The following is a 21,144-nucleotide window of genomic DNA, read 5'->3' as shown; positions in this document are numbered from 1 at the left end:
GCTTTCCATATTTAGGTATTTAATTCATCTGGAAATTATTTTATATGAGATATGAGGTAAAGACCTATTTTTTTTTTTTTTTTACCATACAGATAAGAAAACTTTTAATAGTTTTCCCTTTGGTCTTTTCCATATTACTTTCTAATATTATAATTTTTTATAGCATGTTACTGTATATGAGCTTTCTCTTCTGTAACACTTGCCTATCTGTTCATTCTGTCTTGATTACAATAGCTTTATTATAAAACTTGATATCTGGTTGATTAATACTGCCATTTTTCTTTTCCTTCAAAATTGCCCTTTGTATCCTATATTTTTTCATATTTAAAGTCTTTCTTAAAAGAAAAGTTTTAGATTCATAACAAATATAAAAGGAAGGTACAGAGATTTCCCATGTATTTCCTGCCCCTAGGCCTCTCATTATCAACATCCCTATCAGAGTGGTGCATTGATACAATTGAAAAACCTACATTGACACATCAGAATCACTCTAGAGTCCATTGTTTACCTTAGGGGTCACCTTGGGTTGTTTATTCTTTGGGTTTGGAAAAATGTATAATTACATGTATCCATCATTATAGGACTATACAAAGTATTTTAATTGCCTTAAAAATCCTCTGTACTCTACCTGTTTATCACCCCACCTCACCCAGAACCCCTGGAAGCCACTGATATTTTTACTCTTTATACTTCTGCCTTTTCCAAAAGTATAGTTGGAATCATACAATATGTAGGCTTTTCAGTTGGCTTCTTTCACTTAGTAATATGCATTTCAAGTTCTTTCATGTCTGTTCAAGGCTTGATAGCTCAATTTAGTGCTGAATAATAATCCATTGTCTGGGTGTACACGTTTATCCATTCACCTGCTGGAGGATATCTTGGTTGCTTTCAAGTTTTGGCAATTATGAATAAAGCTGCTATAAATATCCATACAGAGGTTTCTGTGTGAATATAACTTTTCAACTTGTTTGGAAACATACCAAGAAGTATGATTGCTGAATCTTATGATAAGAGTATGTTTAGTTTTGTAAGCAACAGCCAGATTATCTGCCGAAGTGGTTTGCATTCCACCAGCATGAATGAGAGTTCTTGTTGTCCCTCATCCTCAGCAGTATCTGGTGGTGTTAGTGTTCTAGATTTGGCCATTCAAATAGTGGTATCTCACTGTTGTTTTAGTTTGCATTTCCCTGATGACATTTGAGGTGGAGAATCTTTTCATATGCTTATTTGTCATCTTTTTTGGTGAGGCGCTGGTCAAGATCTTTGTCTCTTTTAATTGAATTGTTTTCTTATCGAGTTTTAAGAGATCTTTCCATGTTTTGGATAACTGTGTCTATCAGATGTGATTTTTTGCAAATATTTTCTCCCTTTCTGAGGCTTGTCTTCTCACTCTCTTGATGTTGTCTTTCACAGAGCAGACATTTTCAATTTTAATGAAATCTTGCTTATCAATTATTTCTCACAAAGATTGTATCTTTGGTATTGTAACTAAAAAGTCACTGCCATACTCAAGGTCATAAAGGTTTTCTCATATATTACCTTCTAATTTATAGTTTTGTGTTTTACATTTAGGTTTGTGACCAATGAGTTATTATTTTTTGTGAAGGGTCTAAAGTCAGTGTCTAGATTCACTTTTTTGCATGTGAATGTCCAGTTGTTCCAGCACTGTTTTTTAAAAAGACTGTCTGTGTTGCATTGTATTGTTTTTGCTCCTTTGTCAAAGATCAGTTTATTGTAGTTATGTAGGTATACTTTGTTGCATTGATCTGTCTATTCTTTCACCAGTGCCATACTGTCTTGATTACTGTAGCTTAAAGTTGGATAGCCTCACTCCTCCACCTTTGTACTTCTCCCTCAGTATTGAGTTGGCTATTCTGGTCTCTTGCCTCTCCATATAAACTTTAGAATCAGTTTGTCAATATCCATGAAATAACTTGCTGGGATTTTGCATCAGACTATGGATAAAGTTGGGAAGAACTGACATCTTGACAATACTGTGTCTTCCTATCCATGAACATAAGATTTCTTTTTATTTATTTAGGTCTTGATTTTGTTCAACAGAGTTTAGTTGTTTTTTTCATATAGGTCTTGTACATATTTTATTTAGTTCATACCTATGTATTTCATTGTTTGGAATGATAATATAAATGGTATTGTTTTAAATTCTAAATTCCACTTGTTACATTGCTGATATATAGGAAAGCTATTGACTGTATATTAAACTTGAATTGTGCAATCTTGCTATAATTACTTATTAGTTCCCAGAGTTTATTGTTATTATTGTTGTTTATTCAGTTATATCATCTGTGAACAAAGAGTGTTATTTCTTACTTCCCAATCTGCATGCCTTTTGATTTCTTTTCTTGTCCTATTGCATTAGATAGGGCTTCTAGTCATATTGAAAAGGAGTGGTGAAGGGAACATTTTGTCTGGTTCCTCATCTTAAAGGAAAAGCTTTTGAGTTTCTCACCATTAAGTATGATTTTAGCTGTAGGTTTTGTAGTTACTCTATCAAGTCGAGAAAATTCCCCTTTATTCCTGGTTTACTGCGAGGTTTTTTTTTTGTTTGTTTGTTTTTTAATCATGAATAGGCACTGAATTTTGTCAAATACTTTTTCTGAACATAATTATGTGGTCATAACCTATTGATGTGAGAGAGTACATTAACTGATATTTGAATGTTGAATTAGCTTTGAATACATGGAATAAATCTCATTTGGTTGTGGTATATAATTCTTATTGTATATTGTTTGGTTTAATTTGCTTATATTTTGTTGAGCATTTTTGCATTTTTGCTCATGAGAAATATTGTTCTGTAACTTCCTTTATTTGTAAAATTTTTGTCTGGTTTTGGTACTAGGATAATGCTGGCCTATTAAAATGAGTTATGAAGAATTCTCTGTACTTCTATTCTCTGAAAGAGACTGTTGAGAATTAATTTAATTGCTTCTATAAATCTTTGGTAGAATTAAAAAGTGAAGCCATCTAGGCCTGGTACTTTCTGTTTTAGAAGATGATTCAATTTTTTAAATAGATATAGGCCGGTCTCTACTCCTTCTTGTGTGAGCTTTTAGATTTTATCTTTTTATGAACCAATTCAAGAATAGGAACACTACACCAAAACCCCATTTTCAAGCACATTTTAGACCCTTTACCTTCCCACCAACTACTGCCTATGGCTAGGCCAGGTCTCAGTATGACTCATAGCTTTGTGCTTTGGCTCTGTTTTACTTGATGATTTGCTATGTGCAAGAATGGTACTAGGGAGTTAAATCACTGGGGTCATTTCTTATCATTCCACTGATTATATTACTGGGAAAATTTGTACATATATATGGCGTTTAGAAAACAGATACAGATACAGATACTGCTATGAATGAAATTTTTTGGCTAACGATTCAGTAAGACTTTGTTATAGGACTTTGTTTGGATTGGTAAAGAGGACAAGATCAAGGAATAAACTTTATATTTACATTTAGCAATACTGAGAACAAATAGGGATATTGCCATATCTGTGTGAATACATTTTCTTTAGATAAATGCATACTATACTACCTGAAAGATTTAAAATATGAAATTTCTTAGTATGTTACATTGTAATTACTTAAACTGGTAACTTTAATGCCAAACCACACTAAATATTTTATATTACAAATTATTTTGAATCTGGTAGTATGTTCTTTTATACTCTTCTCTCTATACTCCTTCCCCAATACCCAACATGTTGAAAGTTACATAATAAATTCAATCTAATTTTACATGTACTGATAAGCCATATTTTATTGAGCACTTACTACCAGACTTTATTAAGTATATTTTCTTATTGAAAACTCACAGCCATCTTAAGATTTAGGTACTCTGATTATTTCTGTTTAATCAATGAGAGAACTGAGGCACAGAGAAGTTTAACTTGCTAGAATGCACAGAACTAATAATTAAGGTTTGAACTACAATACAATCCAAGGCAGTCTGGCTTTGGCATCTGCCTTGTGAAATATTCCACCATATTGACCTCCACTATATGTATATTAACATAACCAGTGGAGAATGAGGCATTGCCCTGTAATCCAATATATTATTATCTCTGCTACAAAACAAATGAGTGGCACAAATAAACAAACATAAATATAAAAACTTCACTGAGTTTTTTCTTGTAGAAAAATAGTACATTCTTCAATATCTCTGTTTAAAAAAAATTGAATAGACCACAGATAATTAAGGGCATGGCATAGAATTGGCGTGGCCTGTTTAAGACTGAATAAGTATCAGATCTATGAAGATATGTCCTGTGAGACAAAGGAAGACAGATGTGAAAATAACAAGATAAATTTGCCAAATGGGAATTTAAAAAAAGTATGAAGACAGCAGTAATAAACAATTGGTGAATGGAGAGATTTCGGGCATGTATTATTAATAAGGAAAGAATTCTTTGTAGGAGGAGAAGAGTTCAAGATTAAAGGAAAAAAAGTACAACGTGTAGCATAGAAAGGAAGAAGTTATTACACGTGTAAGGGGAAATCCAGGGAATGTTCACAAGGAATTCTGCCAAGCCCTTAGAGACCAACAAATTGGGCCATGATTGGGGAAAAAAAGAACACCCTAAATTGTTTCAGGGAACACATAAGTGTGGTGTTGGAAGAATGAACAGGATGGTTTATGTGGCCCATTTTGAGAGCTATAATCCTGAGAGCCATTGGAAATGTTTTTCAGACTGGCAGTGACGGGTCCTGGAAGATGAACACTGGGCAATTATGTTGGTGGTGCTGTGGGGAATCCCACAGAGAGATGGAGCTATTATTGGGCTTCTCAGGGAGTGGGAAATGTGAGCATAGTAACATTTTATAAGTACAAATGTGTTACTTTTCTGTAAAAGATACCTATAAAAGAGAAGGAGGTGGTCCAAAGACTTGGGAGAATTATCACTGGCATTGATGGAGAAGTGAGGCAGTGTAAAAATTAAATACAGAACTGAGTCATCAAATGAGACTTCTGGAGCCATGGAATATATAGATGGAAATCCAGATCTGGGAGTACAATAAGGGGCAGAGGATCAGGTTGAGAAAAGCCTGGATGGAACTTGCATGTAATGGAAACAGGTAGGTTACAGTGACCCAGAGAGAAGAAGAGAAAGAAAAAAACTAATTAAGTCGTGTCCATAGACACTGTAGGAGAGAGAAAGGATTGGGAAAAACTAGAGGAAAACAATTTTTCCAAATTTGCCTCTTTCCTTATTGAGTCATATGCCAAATTTTTCATATTTGAAAAAAAATATGGATTGGATTAAAAGAAATATTTTAATTTTGGCAGCTCTCCACTAGAAACTTTTATAAAATATACATCCTTTTCTGGTTTTTCACTACTTGCAAAAATGAATCTTAACTTTTCAATTGAACACATAAAGTAAAATAAATAAATAAAAGTACCTCAATAAAGTTCAACTCTAATTACTTTAATCTAATATGTGATGTCTTAAAGTATAATTGTTTTAGGTTTTAAATAGTCATGTTAAAATATATTCAAATAATGGGGAAATTATTTTACAAAGTCTGAATTAGAGTTGCTACAGTCATTATAGTCAATACATTAATATGTTATGGAAAATTAGGAAATTTATTTTACAATTCTTCCCTCCTCTTCTGCCTCACAAGTGTTTCTATGTGAGGCAGGAGCATCAGAGCTAGGGATAATTAGTCTGGTCTTTTGGAACACTTCCCAGTTAATAACATGGTGCCCCAGAGTCCTGAGAAAAGAACATCATGTGTGAAACTCTGAGTTTTAATTGAAGCCTAATCACTGTCTCACATTCAGGTTCTTTGAGCAAATTACTTAACCCATCTCTGGGTCTCTCCAATGTGGGATGTATTAGCAATTTAATGGTGGTAAAATGCCTTCGAAATACAAAGCTACACTATATAAAGAGAGGTTAAGTAAGAATGGAGAAAACAAAGGGAGAAACAAGCTTGGGAATCTGCTGGGAGTAATTCCTGGAAAAGCTCCTCGGGGTGCCCTGCATGGGCTCTTTTGCACAGCAGCTAATTTACTAGACCACTCTTCATCAGGAAGAGAGGCTGAGGGACTGCGAACTTCCCACTTGATAGGCATAAATTAATCTGGTACAGATATTTCTTTTATACGCCAAGGGGGAACATTCACAGTGTCCTGTAGTCAGGGTGGTCTGCACTGACAAACACTGGGCTGCCATCTAAGACCTGTCAGAAGGCCAGCTGAGTGGAAGTGGGTAGAGCACTGTGTTCTGACTTGACTTTTGGTGCCTTGAATATGTAGTAAAGATGTGTAAAATACTCAAGAAAAATTTCAGAAGGAAGAAAAATTTCAGAAGGAAACAGTCTATGTTTCCTTATTCCAATATCTCAAAGCCTCATGTATTTTGGAACTTTGATTTTTTTTGGATACAGGGCCCTATCTATCATCTGCCTGCCTGTCTGTCTGTCTATCTGTCTATCTGTCTATCAGTCATCATCATCTATCAATCAATCATCCGTTTATCAACATAACCAGTGGAGACTGTGACATCATTCTATAATCCAACACATTACTATCTCTGTCAAAAACATCTGAATGGCACAAATATACATAAATAATACATAACCTCACATCAGTTCAGGTTCAGTTTTGCTGGTAATTGATTTATTAAATTATTTTTTTCAGCACTAAGAATTTGGCTTTTGTTAGAAACAGACTCATAGGTAAAGAGAACAGACTGATGGTTGTCAGAGGGGAGAGGAATCTGAGGAACTAACTGAAAAAGGTGAAGAAATTAAGAAGTACAAATTGGTAGTTAAAAATAGTCATGGGGATATAAAGTATAACATAGGAAATGTCAGTAAATTGCAATACCTATGTATGGTGTTAGATGGGTACAGGAAATACCGGGGGGGATAGTTTGAAAAGTATGTGATTGTCTAACCACTATGCTGTACACATGAAGTTAATACAAAATAATATTGAATGTAAACTGTAACTGAAAATTTAAATTAAAAAATAATTTGGATTTTGAATATTATAATTGGAGAAAGAGGATCTCTTAAAAAAAAAACAAACACCTCTGAAGTTGAAACTGGAAACTTAGCCTTGTACTTTCTATAGTCCTATAGTCTGGACTGTATAATCTGGGAGAAGGGGGCAACTGTCTACTTAGTGGAGATTATAATTGTGATTTAAGGGCCACAATTCATTTAGCTCACTGTAAAATAGTTTTTGTGATTTTCCTTAACCCAAAATCTATGGGCCTAAGTATAAGCTCCCTGGGAAACATGAGCCCAATTAACTTCTGAAATAGTGTGCATATTTTTTGTGTATAGGTGCATTTTTCCAGGGAGATGGCCCATAGCTTTTTTTTTCCTCCCTAAAATCTCCAAGCGTTCTAAAAACCAGAAAGTTCACAAGTAAAACAGATGTTAACAGCAATAGTTTAAAAGGTAGGTTTACTTTAATATTTGGGCAGCATCAGCTATGACATAGCCATCTTTAAACCAGATTTGTGCCTGGGCTGGCATTTGCCAAAGGACAAAGGACAGAAAGAAATTTCCATTGTTCAATATATGAAGGGACATCTCACCAGGGGGATTACGAAAGAACTAGTCAAAACCAAATGTAATAATAGGTTGAGTAGATTAAAAAACAATAAAGAATGACAATGAAAAAAAATAAAATGTAGAAGAACCCTAATACATATTGCTAGGTGAAAGAAGTCAGTCTGAAAAAGCTACAGACTGTTTCCAACTCTATGACATTCTACAAAAGGCAAAACTATGAAGACAGTGAGAAGATCAGTCAGCAGTTGCCAGGGTTGGGAGAGTGACACATGAATGGATGGAGCACAGATGACTTTTAGGCAGTGACACTACTCTGTGTGATATTATATTGATGAATACTATAATTATGTCATTATATATTTGTCCAAATCCACAGCATATACCACCCTGAGAGTAAGCCCATGGCCTTTGGATAATTATAATATGTCAATGTGAAGTCATCAACCGTAACAAATGTACCACTCTGGTGCCAGCATATTGACAATGGGGGAGGCTGTGCATGTGTTGAAGCAGGGGGTTTATGGGAAAATCTCTGTACTTTCCATTCAATTTTTCTTTGGGCCTAAAACTCTTCTATTAAACAAAAATCTATTAAAAATATTTTAGTAGTGTATTTGTGCTCCTTACCATGGCCAGGAAGGCCAGCTTAGACCAGTCCCTCCTGCATCTGCTCATCTTGCCTCCTCTCCACTCTCAACTGGGCTCTAGCCCACTGGCTGCCTTTCTGTTTCTTGTCTTCGGAAAACTGGTCCCTGCCTCGAGGTTTTCTTATGAGTTATTTTCTCTACCTGGTGCCCCTGCCCAAGATCTTCCCAAGGCTGGATTCTTTTATCATTTAAATCTCAGTTCAAATGCCACCTCTTCTGAAAACCTTCTCTGACTACCTAATCTCAAATCATTATTCAATTACTCCCCATTGCATCATTCTGATTTTTCTTCATGACACTTAAGAGTCAGTCACAGTTAGCATGGCTAGACATGGTGGCCCTTAGAGCACTTATCCGCTGCCGAAGGAATCCTTCCTTCCTTCCTCCCTTCCTCCCTCCGTCCCTCCCTTCCTTCCCTCCTTCCTTCCTCCCTCCCTCCCTCCTTCCATACTTCCCTTCCTCCCTCCCTTCCTCCCTTCTTCCCTCTTTCCCTCCCTCCCTTCCTTTTTCTTTCTTTCCCTCTCTCCCTTCCTCCCTTTCTTCCCTTTCTGATCTCCCGCCCTAGAATGTATATTCACTGCTATCCTCTATGCCTAGAATAATGATTGCCATCTAGTAGGCCACAACGAATATTTGAAGAATGAACGAATAAATGAATGGATTACACTCATTGAGGTAGTAATGGTGCATATACAGAAAATAAGTACTAGTAAGTAATTCTCAGTGAAAAGTTACTGTGTTAACCAAGGCAAGTTACTTAAACCTCTTTAAACTTGTTTCCTTCATCAGTAAAATAGGTACAGTAGTACCTATCTTGCAAGTTTACTATGAAATTTAAATAAGTTACTGAATTAAAAGACTTGGCACTCTAGAATGTATTTGTTAAATATTATTGTCATTAATATAACCACTTTAAAAATATTAGAGAATTAGTTAAATGAGACAAAAAGCATATTCAATGTGATAAAAATAGGTATTTTCTAAAATACATTAGTTAATATTTGTGATAAAATTATTTAAAGGTATAAATAATACAATGTCATGTTAATATTACTTTTAATTTCTGTAAATGTATTGAAATGGAAAACCTAAAACTTTTTTATTTAATTGTAGAACATAAAAGTGTTTTTGTAAGTTAAGCACTGTTTTGGATTCCCATTTTTAAGAGCCAGTGCTATTTTGAAACTAAATACATGCTTTACTCTTTTATATTATACTGGACACAGTGCATAAACAGGATACCAAGTAGTTAATCTTCATAACTCTCCAGAATTCAACACTCTGCATTAGCAATTCTCTAGAGAATTTGTATAGCTTGAGTATTCATTTGTCTTTATAAAAGAAACACTCATACTATGTTGGCTAACTAGATAAATGGAGAATGTGATTTAAGGGATGTGCTCCAAGAAACAAATTTTATTTTGGCGAATTTTGCTGATTACTCTGCACTGGTAGTTTATGAATGATTTTTAAAATCTACTTAGTTATATCTAAAAAAATTATTTCTAATTCAAATAGTATTTTCTCATTAAAGCTTTTGTCACTTAGTTCTCTATCTCATTATACCAAAAAATGTGGTTATAAACCAAATTTCTAAAATCATTTCATGTGTCCTAATTCAGTTCATTCAATATCACACCCTAAATATTTATTTTCTTCTGTTTCCTCTCAAACGAGGCATGCACCAAACATTTATCTCAACTTGGAAAAAACTATTTTGTAGCTTTATGATATTTTAAACTGAAATAGACCTTAGAGATCATCTAGTCCAATTCTCATTATTTAAAAATTAGGAAATTGAAGTCCAGAAAGGAAGATGTGTCCAAGATCATCAAGTGAATTAATGGAAGAGCAGAGGCTAGTTCTCCTATCTGACTTTCTTTAGATCTCTAGCCACTAATTCCCAAGAGGCAGTCACCCCCTAATGAGCTCAGTACAGACTGTGAGCTGGGAGTAACCTCTTAGTTAAAAAGTCGTAATCACAGTTGCTCTTAGGTTGTCAGCTTTTTTGAACAATTAGAGAGATCTTTTCTTAGAAAAGGAGAGTGCAGTGAAGGAAAAATGTTTTCAATTGGAGATAAATTCTCCCAGGTCACTCCCTGCCCTCCTTGTTCTCGTGAGAATTCTTTGCTGCATGAGTTCTGGGTTAGACCAATGCTAGGGAATCCATTTCTCTTCCTTAAATTTTGTTCTTCTCCCCACTTCCTCTATGAAATATTTTGTTATCTTTGGTTAAATTCTAGCACGAAAGTAATAAGACCTATCAAATACACCCAGTTAAGCAGAGTTTTTACATAAAATTTAATTTAAAAAATTGAGGCAATTATTTGGATGAGAAGCATGAAGAAAATGCCAAAAGTTTTTTTCCCCCAACATAGCCAAAAAGTTAAAATAAGAATTTCTTTTTTATGAGGATTAGGCAAGTGGTCAATTCTTTAATTCATTTGACCCACCCAGACATCCCCTATCATTTTCCTTTTTAACATTTGTATCTGTAGAAGAGTATTGAAATACACCATTGCCATTGTGTAAATCTTAGGTGTTTGTTCTCAAAATTTATGCCATCTTTTAAACCAGGGATTGTAATCTTAGTTTGTTCAGTCTTAAAGCAAGATAAGATTCCAGGCATTTCTAAAATAGTTGGTATAATTTATTGTCACTGCAGAGCAGTCAGATTTAAGCCCTTTTGGATCCCGATGCCACAAAACAGCTATTCAGAGTTCAAAGGGGTAGGCCTACACACGCGATTAAGTTATCACTAATGGAACTATTATAACCCTTGCTGTGTCCTGGCTGCTCCTGGTGTTCCAAAGATTATGTGACATGCCAAAGCCTTCAAATACCTATTATGCACATTTTATTGCATAAATCACAGGTGTCAAAGTAAAACACATTCAATGAATTGCTTCCTACCACTAACACAAAAATTATTTTCAAAATCAAAAATCATGTTTCCTCGTGAATACAAACTTCTGACAAACCTCCAGTGCCAAATGTGGTTTCCATTTGCTGTTTTTGGATTTATTTGACTGTGCCAAAGTTCAGGTGTGCCAGCTCTTTGTAATAAGCCATTTGGATGAAAGCTTGGCCAGCTCAAAGGATCTTGATGTATTTTATTGCTGCCTTTTAAGATTATTGTTCAGAAATACCAAGTCTAATTTTGAAATCAATTAGCCATTCGGTCTGATGAGGTGTTGGCCCAGCTCAGGTTCACACCCGCTGTCCACAGATTATTGTTCACTTGAGTCAGGTCCTTAGGACCGCGCTGTTCCCCAGCATCTGGTGGACATATGTTTGATGTTCTTGCAGAATGAGCTGATGGTTTAAATAGCAAACCCTAACGAAGAAAGCTTTGTACATTTGCTGCTGTTAGCCAGGAAAACAAACTTTTTATAATACTCTGTAAAAAAGAAAAAAAGAGAGAGAAAGAAGAAGAAAAAGAGAAAGCTCATTGCTTTCATATTTTATTATTTTTCTATGATCTGTGTCTAGGGAACTTAAATCTTTAAAATAAGTGGTAGATTGAACAGATATAATGACAAAAGAAATTATTTGCTGCCTACCAGTACAGACAAATACTCCTCTTTCCTTGGGTCCTCCCCACAATCAGACTGGAGGTGTAAGATCTTTCCCAGAAAGCTATTTCCAAAAGGGGACCCTATCTTTCTATCACAGTCAATCAGCAGTTGTGAAGGTGCAAATTCTGCCTGGCAGGGGCAGTGCTTCTGGGAACAGTGCCAGAGGCCCCAAGCACCACCCATGCTGTTCAAAAGAAGTGGCAGATAGTAAAATATAAAGCTAAACTACCCCTTCCTCAGGTTTCCTACTCACTGACCTCCCAACGTTTGGGTAGAGCATGGAGATCTGACTTGCTCTTTCACACGACACCACTGATACCTTGCGTGGGCTCAACACCAAGGTCTCACGTACAGTTGAACAGTAACAGGTAGATACTGAGCATATTCCATTAGCTATTTTATAGACAAGAGTGTTCTTATTCTTTTCCCAATTCTGGAATAAAGTAACAAAGCCATTTATAAATGCAAAATGAAATTAATTATTATTTGTGCCAGTGATAAGAAGGATTTAGTGGCCTTATAGGAGATCCAATGGGAAGGGGGACTTTTTTCTGCTTGTAGCTACATTCTCTCTTACTGTTAATGATCAGTAAGGCCAGGGAGGCTGGCTATCCATTCATCACATTCATCACTCACTGTCTCTTTAAGGAGGTTCATTAGCTTTCATCCATTCCATCACCACATTTATTGATTGCCTACTGTGTGTTAAGCACTGGGAAAGCAATGAGGAGCAGAACAGACATGGTCCCTAACCTCGTGAAGCTTATAGTCTACAGGCAAAGAGAGATGCTAATAAAGTAAAACAAAACAAAACAAAGCTTATAATCTTATCAATTTTAAAAATAAAGAAAAGAAGTACCAGCTTATATATTTCAATTTTTATGTAAAGCTTGAACATTCAAACAACTTTTCTTAAAAATCACATCATGCTCTGAATGTTTTTCAAGGAAAGGTACAGATTTTCAATGGCCAGGAAGTATAACCTGTTAAGTAATTTCTAGTGTATTTTAACTAAGTATTTAAAACCCAGTCCCACTGATTGAGTGCATGTTATGTATGTATCACTCTACCATACTTTATCAATTTTACCCCTGTACCAAACATATTTACTGATAAAGACTCTGAGAATCAGAGTGCTTAAATAATATATATCGTATCACAGAGCCTGGAAATTAAAACTGAGATTAAAATAATACTTGGCTACAAGGTCCATGTTCTTTCCAACATTAGTGATTTTTTCCTCAACAGTCAAACTCAATAATGATCAAAACTCATTATTTTGAATGTGCTGAGTAAGTGTACTTAGCACATTACTTCTGAACTTGCCACTATACAAAACCAGGTTTCTCTAGATGTATTCAAATACAAATGGTGAACACTCTAACAAGCCTCTACCAACCTTTGTATGTATAAGAAAAGGCATAGGTATCTGCGGAATACATATGCTTGCACTCTTAAAGCTGAGTATGTGAGAAACATTAAACATTTATATTCGAATACATATTGTGTGTAACTCTGTGCACATAATTGTGTTAAGTCTCCAATCTGGGGATGAGAGAAGCAGCATATAGGTAACCCTGGGAGGGTAACTTCTTTCCCTTCATTAGAATGGAGGGAGGAGGCAGCTGAGAGGAGGAGTTCAATGGATTTTCTGTTGCATTTGTTGATAATACATCGGTACTCTGATCACTTTGGTTGCTTCCTGGGTGCACTTTTTTCTCAACTTCTAGAGGAAACATGAAAAATATATCATTACGTAAAGGGGAGAAGTTTATTAAATGGAATTACAGACAATGATTTTTTTTGACACTATTCCTTTTCTTTCAATTTCTTTATCAAAAACTATACTTTGAGGCTGATGTTATAATAATAAATAGTAACAAAGCATGGCTTACTTAATCTTTCTAAAAACAAAGATGGCCAACTTGTACCAGAGCACCAAAGTAACGACTGTAAGTTACTGGCTAAATAACAGATAATCAGAAAGGGTGATAAAAGTGAAATGGCTTATTCTTTCCTCTAACATGCAAAATGCTCACCAATTTTATTATAGATAGCATATGACTAGATATTCAATAAAGTTGAAATTTTAACATTTCTAAATCATCTGTGATTTTAAATCTTGGTGAACCTTCAAAATTTCAGAAACTTAGTTTGTATAATCCCATACCTAAAAATGTAAATATCAGACATTTCTATGCCTTTGTTTTATTTGACCCTATAGTAGACACTCTGACCTCAAATATAAGAAGGATTCTTGGTAGATTAAAAATATGACTATCAAAATCAACATTTTTTCTTTAATATTAAAACATCAGAAGAGTATAAAGAAAGGGTCCATTTTATAACTTTCAGCATATGACTCCTTATTGTCAAGGTGACTGAAATTCGGAAGTGTGAAATAATGTTGTGGCTGTTATTGTTAACATTACTATGCCAGTTAAATGCAACTGTGGATTTTCTGAAACACTCAGCAATCCCACCTTTCTCTTTGGACTACTAGATACAGCAGGTCCTCAAATAATGTCATTTGGCTCAATGTCATTCTGTTTTAATGTTGATGAGGTGCTCTGGGAACTTAACTCTTTTATATCACTTAGCCTATGGTAAAATTGGTTTCCTTATGTGTCCTTTCATTTGAAGTCACAGAGCCTATTGATGACATTGAGGATTTACTGTACTTCAGTTATCCTGTACATTCAATCACCTATTTTATCCTTTCCTGATCACCAACCTAATAATTTAGACCTTTGCTTGGTCTAGAAATTGGCAAACAGCAGTGAGGGACTTCTAGGTATCAAAACCTGCCTCAATCACTTTAGGGAGATATTAGTATACACTGATTCCTACCTGAGAAACAGAATTGATCATGATCCAGCATTTCAGAAGTAACGCATCAACGCAAACAATGGTGAAATCTATATATATTTAAATTGTCCCTGACTTTTGTGTATTATCTTATTGGTGTATTTGTCTTTTTATTTATTTGTAGTTCTTTATTAGTTAGGACTGTTTTCACTAATACGCCATGTGTGTTGTGATGCTTTAAGACCTTGTAAGGTCTTCCACACCACAAGATCAGATAAATACTCATCTATATTTTCTTCTTCGTCTTTTACTGTTTCTTTTTTTCTTCTTAAACATTAACATTATTAAACCATATAATTGGTTTAGATGGTTAAGCCATATTGTTGCTTGGTAGAAGTAGAGGTATAACTTCATTTTTTCCTGAAAAGCTAAATACATTGTTTAATGGCTAAATCATTCTTCTCCAATGACTTTTAAGTGCCATCCTTACTATATATTGTTTTAATTTTCTTCAGTGTTTTTTTTTTGTTGTTTGTCTGTTTCTTAGGACTTGAGTTTGGTTTTATTTTTTGTGTCAATATCACCACACTTTATTAAGTATAGTAGCTATATAATACATTTTTATATCTTACTGTTAAGTCTTCTCTCATGAATGTTTTTAGTTAGTTAAATTTAGTTAAAAAAATACTTTTGAGATTTTGGTTCAAATCCTGGACTTCATTTCTTTATCCAGTGTTCTATCCTAGATTGTAGTTGTATGAGGGTTGTTTATTTTTGACTTCATAAAGTATCTTCAAAAATGTTAATTGTCACACATACCCCACACCATCAGTTCAGCAAGTCAGAATAAAAGGGAAACCAATACCACAGATCAATGTGAGATACAGATCTGAGCAAGTATGTGCAATATTGCCTTTTTTCCCCCAAAGCATTTTGTCATTCAACATAGACTTCCCAGATCATCCCCCCACCCCACCCCATATTAGGACAAAACTTATTTGGTCCAAGTTGTCTAGATACAAAAAGATGTATGTAAACAGATATATAAAAATTTCAAATGGACAAGGGGATTTATTTTCATAGTTTATTTATATCTATAGATTCTTTTGTAAGTTTCAGAGACTGTATGAAGCTATAATACAGCCACCTTTCTGAACACACTTGTGTGTAAATACAGTTTATTTCACTTGAAGCCTGTCCCATGACTGATGGAAATTGTAGTAAAACTTCCACCTGGGTTGTCAACTACGGGAAACCTTCTTATTTATTTTTATTTGTCACAGCAGGTTAAGCTCACAAAGTCCAGGTGTTACATGGCTTTAAATCTGGACACAGGCACAGGAATAGTCTGTTGAAGGTAGTTTATTTAGGATCACTAAACATGAAGGGACTTAACGAAATGGATTTTCTCCAGCTCTGTGGGTCAGTGTGTAAATTTAGTGTACAATGAGCAGAAATAGAGAACACATAAGCAGTACCAATAGAACAAAACTCTGATGCATGTGCTATGATAATTCGGTATGTTTTCTGAAGATGGTAAGAGGAAGAGAGCAAAGAGGCAGAGAAACAGCAAGTTTTCCTGCGAATTTACCTAATTGTTTACAACTTTGCCAAAGGTGGCCATCCCTCTTAGCAATGTTTCTGGTTTTATGTGAATGAACATGACTGCTACTACCAGCAGATAAGAAGGTCCCCCGCCTTGTTTAAGCATAAAAATGTATAGCTTTTAAGCTTTTATTATTTTACATTTATTTTACTTCATTATTTTATTTTTCCTTCCCAAGGCTCTTATTTATGTATTTATTTAGGAAATACGTTGTCTTCATGATTATTTTATTCCTTTTTGTTTTGTTTTCTAATGACTTTGCCTAAAATACATGGTTATTTTTTGGTTACACTGTACACTGTACAGTAATTGAAAATATCTAATTTATTTAATTAGCCTGTCATATTTGCTGTATTTTCTGTTTCCTTCCTAAAGTAGCTGAAAATAAAATTATCATTCTGCCTTTGCCTACACATCTATCGGTTGTCTATGCCATCTGTCCAAATGCTTCTCCTTGTGAGTATACAACTAATTTGGATTTAATTAATGCACAAGTAATTAAAGTTGATTTTTGTATGTTATTCTAATTTTCATCACACTGTGCTTGTATTTCAATACTTTGGTATTTCATAAGCTGTCAGCTTGTGATACATTCCAGTTATAAGAGACTTTAGTTGACTCTCATAGGATGTATATAAGTGCATGTATCAAATTGACCCATCTGGATAGCACAAAATTCCCAGACAAGCCCGTTTGAACTGAGCCACTTTCGTGGTCTGCTGTAATAGTTTATTATGTCCTGTTTTACATTTATATTTGACATTTGCTTTCTACTTCCTGTATGTCAATACAAGAATTTAGGAATCTTTTTCTAAATTACTCCTTAGTATATGTCTACACTTGCCAGTTCATACTATATGCCAGTTCATACTATATGTCCCCCAAATTTGAAAGTTAAAAAGAGTTGAAATTTCTATTTGAATTCACTATTATTGATTCATCATAAAGTAGTTATTAACTTTTTAAAGAGTGTTTGGTCCATAATACATTATTATGTTTTAAATAAGTTGCTTGATATTGAGGTAAGATTGGTAGAAAATTCCCCTACTAATTAAACTTTGTAATACAAGATAGAATTTTGTTTTAGAATTATAATCCTAGATATCCTCAGAAAAGTTTAAAAAGGGATGAGCCAGGAAGAATAAAACAACTCTATAAATGGTACAGAGGCAAAAGTAATGAGAAAATACCAATCTCTTCTATCTAGTTGCCACTCTAAAATTTTATATTTGACAACCTGTTTATTTTAAAACTGTATTTTATTTTGTATTTTACCTTATTCACTACTTCATAATAAAGTGTGGGATGGATGAAATAATTTTTAAATGAACAAATATATGAGTATTATCTTGACTTTTACAAAATACTTTAGTGTTTATACTTCCTTTTTCTCACTTGCATTTTAATAATGAACGGATGATAGTGGAAATTTGGAATAATTATGGATATCTGTTTTCTTCTCCTTTGCTGTGTGGCCTTGTGTATATCTTTAGATTATTCCATTCTTCAGTTTTTTCTTTTTCTTGTATCTCACATGACTAGGTCATAATATAGACATGATGAAAGCAATTTACACCTAGAAACCACCAATGGCTGTATGATAAATGCCATTTACACCTTGAATTAATTTTTTTTGTTCTTGTTGATATCCTATGGTTTTTGTTTCTAATAACGTGACAAACTGTAAGGGAGTTTCAATTATTTTCTTATTGGCACATATCTAATTTTGTATGTCATAGCCCTTGGGGATTTGTAACTTCCTAAAATTGCTTTGTAGTATATATAACTAAAAGAGAATTGAATTGAAAGCATTTACCTTTGAAAATGTTGGTGTTGTTTTATGATACTTCCTTGGGGGGTAGGGGGAATGTAACTAACCTGAGTGTTTCATGATTTAGAAGTAATGCCCTAGACTTTTTTATCTTCCCCTGACCCCCACCTCATTCCCACCCCCATCACGTCTGTGGCTAGAACAGAAAGTCACATTGGCCACTCGCTTTGTTAAAGCATCTATCATTTCCCTGGCAAGTTAAATTGGCCAATGTATACGATGAATTGGAGTTAAGGCAGTTGCTTCTCTTTGAAGCCCCAGGCATTTGTTTCCAAATAAACTGACTGAATTAGTGAGTCCCTATGTAATTTATGATTTTTCATTTACTTGACTTATTTCCATGATGATTGGAGATTAGTCCATTTTAAAGAAGACAAGAGAAATTGGGTTTAAGAAACATTAAAACTAGACCAAAAAAGCATACCAAGATCAAGTAGTTCAGAGTTATGGTGACAGATTATCTTTAGCTCATGCTCCACTCAAGAAAGAGAAAACACTTTTTTTTTGTTTTGCTAAAGTAAGTGCTTGCAGAATTTTTATTTTTATTTTATGCTTATAGGGATTAACATCTAAATTTCATATATACTTAAACTCACAACCAAACTCTTGGTTATACAGGGTTTACAGTCTAAAATGTGAAAAACTCCCAGCACAGAGTTGGAGCTGCGCCTGCTTAGGGATTAAGGTTTGAAGGCCACAGTGATGTCACTGGATTAGAGTTAGGGAGATACATTTTGGTAAGACTGAAACCAATGCCAAATTCATGACTCCAGAATTTATGCTTGAACTTCAGACTGCCTACAAATTCATGAGTCCCAAATTTATGATTGAACTCACGACTTTCCATCTACAGATGTAAGTACATGCACTAATAAATAAAGATTCCTGAACCTCAAAGTAAGTTCAGTGCCATCAGTGTGCAGTCACCATTTATAATACTGATCTGGGAATAGTCAATGCAATGACCATGTGTGTATGTGGGTGAGGGTACTATACCACTTTAGAGAACTTTAAAAATATTGATGTCCAGAATTATGTATATTAAAATTGGAGTGCAGTCATTTTACGATAGATCATCTCGTTTTTGACATTTTGTTAGAATTTATTCTCTTAACTTTGCTTTCTTTTTGTTGTAATTCTCAAGAGATAGTAAGTAGTAAGACTATTCCCCTTGGGATGAAATTCCAAAATCAAATTCAGATATTCCTCGACCTTTACTCAAAGGTTATGTTTTCTTGATTTTTTTTTTATCTTAAAATTTTGAGTCCAGTGTTGGGATAATGCCAGATATCTGGATGAAAAGACCAGTCATCCAGATGTTTTATCTGTATAATAATAAATAGCTCTAGACTGGTCATCAAGGCCCTTCATCACTTTGATCCAGCTTACATTTTTCTTTATGCTCCCATTTTTCCTAAAGAATACTCCATAGCTCAGCAAAGTTGGAAAATTTACTCTCTTGCCTCCTCCATCCTTTAGTTTTATTTCCTTTGCCCCAGATTGCCCTCATTTATTTTTGCCTACCAGCACAAATGACTTCCTCCCTTGTTATCTGACCTATTGTACACTGAAGTATCTGTCACATACCTTGTCCCGTGATGACTGTGTGTTTATTATAGACCTCTCCTGGAGGTCATGGGCTACCATGCCTTCTATATTCTTGTATTCTGCCCTATATCTAGCGTATAGAAAATGTTCAACAAATATTTATAAAATTGTCCATTTAACAAATGATCAGCAAAATATTGGTTGATCAATCTAGTGTTTTACCTATTTATTTTTCTGATGATAAACAATTTTAGGTACATAAATTCCTTCTTTAGTGCATCTTGACATGTTAATAGGCAAAGTAATATCTACATTTAAGGTATATAATATAAACAAATCCAAATTTTAAAATTGGGGAAGCAACAGAAAAAGAATTCAAAGGTTTTAATTTAATAAAGTTGCAGATAGACTTGTGTTTTTTATCACAATTTTTATAAGATGAGTTAGGAAGTGATTTACAAAATTATAAAAAGAAATGGTTGCTGCACCCTTTTGTAATTTCCAAAGTCATCAGACAAAAAAACAATTGGAGACAACCAAAGGGCTTGTATATGTCATAACTGCATAAAATTATAGTACAGAGGTATTGTTTCAGGATGGGCTGCTTGTCTAAAACCAGTTTGTTTTTAATAAGAAATGTTAGAATATTTAAAAAATATTTTTAAACTATCCAGCTGACCCAGATTTGTCTTAATTAATCTATATAATATTATATCCCAAAGTGACCATCTATCTTCCCAAAATATATTTTTCATTTTCAATACTACTTCTCCCTCTGCTGCACCTGCTGGCCAGAAGAAAGGAAGTGTCGGACCTTACATATCTGATGAGAAGTGACATTACAACAACTTCGTCCACCTCCAGAGCCTCCAACTCAGTACGTTGCACCTCTCTCCTGCAGGCCAGCACTCCTCAGCCTCTGGGGGTCTTCACTCCCAAGCCAAACATCTAAGCTCACTTTTGTTTTTTAGAGACCACGTGTGTCTCATTTTTCTTGTCATGCAAGCAGATCACCAGTTAGTTGTTTTACTGGGGAGCAGAGAGGCATGAGGCATTATAAGTTGGCTCTCACTCTTACTTCGAGCTGCACACCCTTGAGTCAGTTATTTAATCTTTTAGTAACTCAGTTTTCCCATCTGTCATTTGTCAAATGTGGCTAATAATAGTATCAATCTCATACTCAGTGTTCTGAGAATTAAATAAATTAATACATATAAGGAGCATAGAATTCTGCTCTGTGTTTTTGATAAGTGTTTAATTAGCATCAGCAATTATTAAGGGTGATTACGGTGCTCAAAGTCATCTCAGTGAGATTTGGTGCCTTGTCATCTCCACAGGCTGAGTGAGAAGAATCCAGGGCCCACAAGGAAGATATAAATAGGTAACCAGCAAAAAAGCATCGACAACAGGCTAATATTTACAGCCCTTTTCAAATTTTTGATTCAACCAGTCTCCTAAGTTTTATGCATTTAATTTTTGAATAAGAATGGAAGTTCATTTCATAATTTTAAATTTTAATCTAAAAATCATATTTTCATAGTTCTTTTTTCCAAAGCTGATTTTTGTAAAG

Source organism: Furipterus horrens, unplaced genomic scaffold (genome assembly GCF_987537825.1).
Source record: "Furipterus horrens unplaced genomic scaffold, mFurHor1.1.pri manual_scaffold_10, whole genome shotgun sequence".
In the NCBI taxonomy this organism is placed as follows: domain Eukaryota; kingdom Metazoa; phylum Chordata; class Mammalia; order Chiroptera; family Furipteridae; genus Furipterus; species Furipterus horrens.
The sequence above is the reverse complement of the archived record's forward strand: the minus strand, read 5'-3'. Positions refer to the sequence as shown.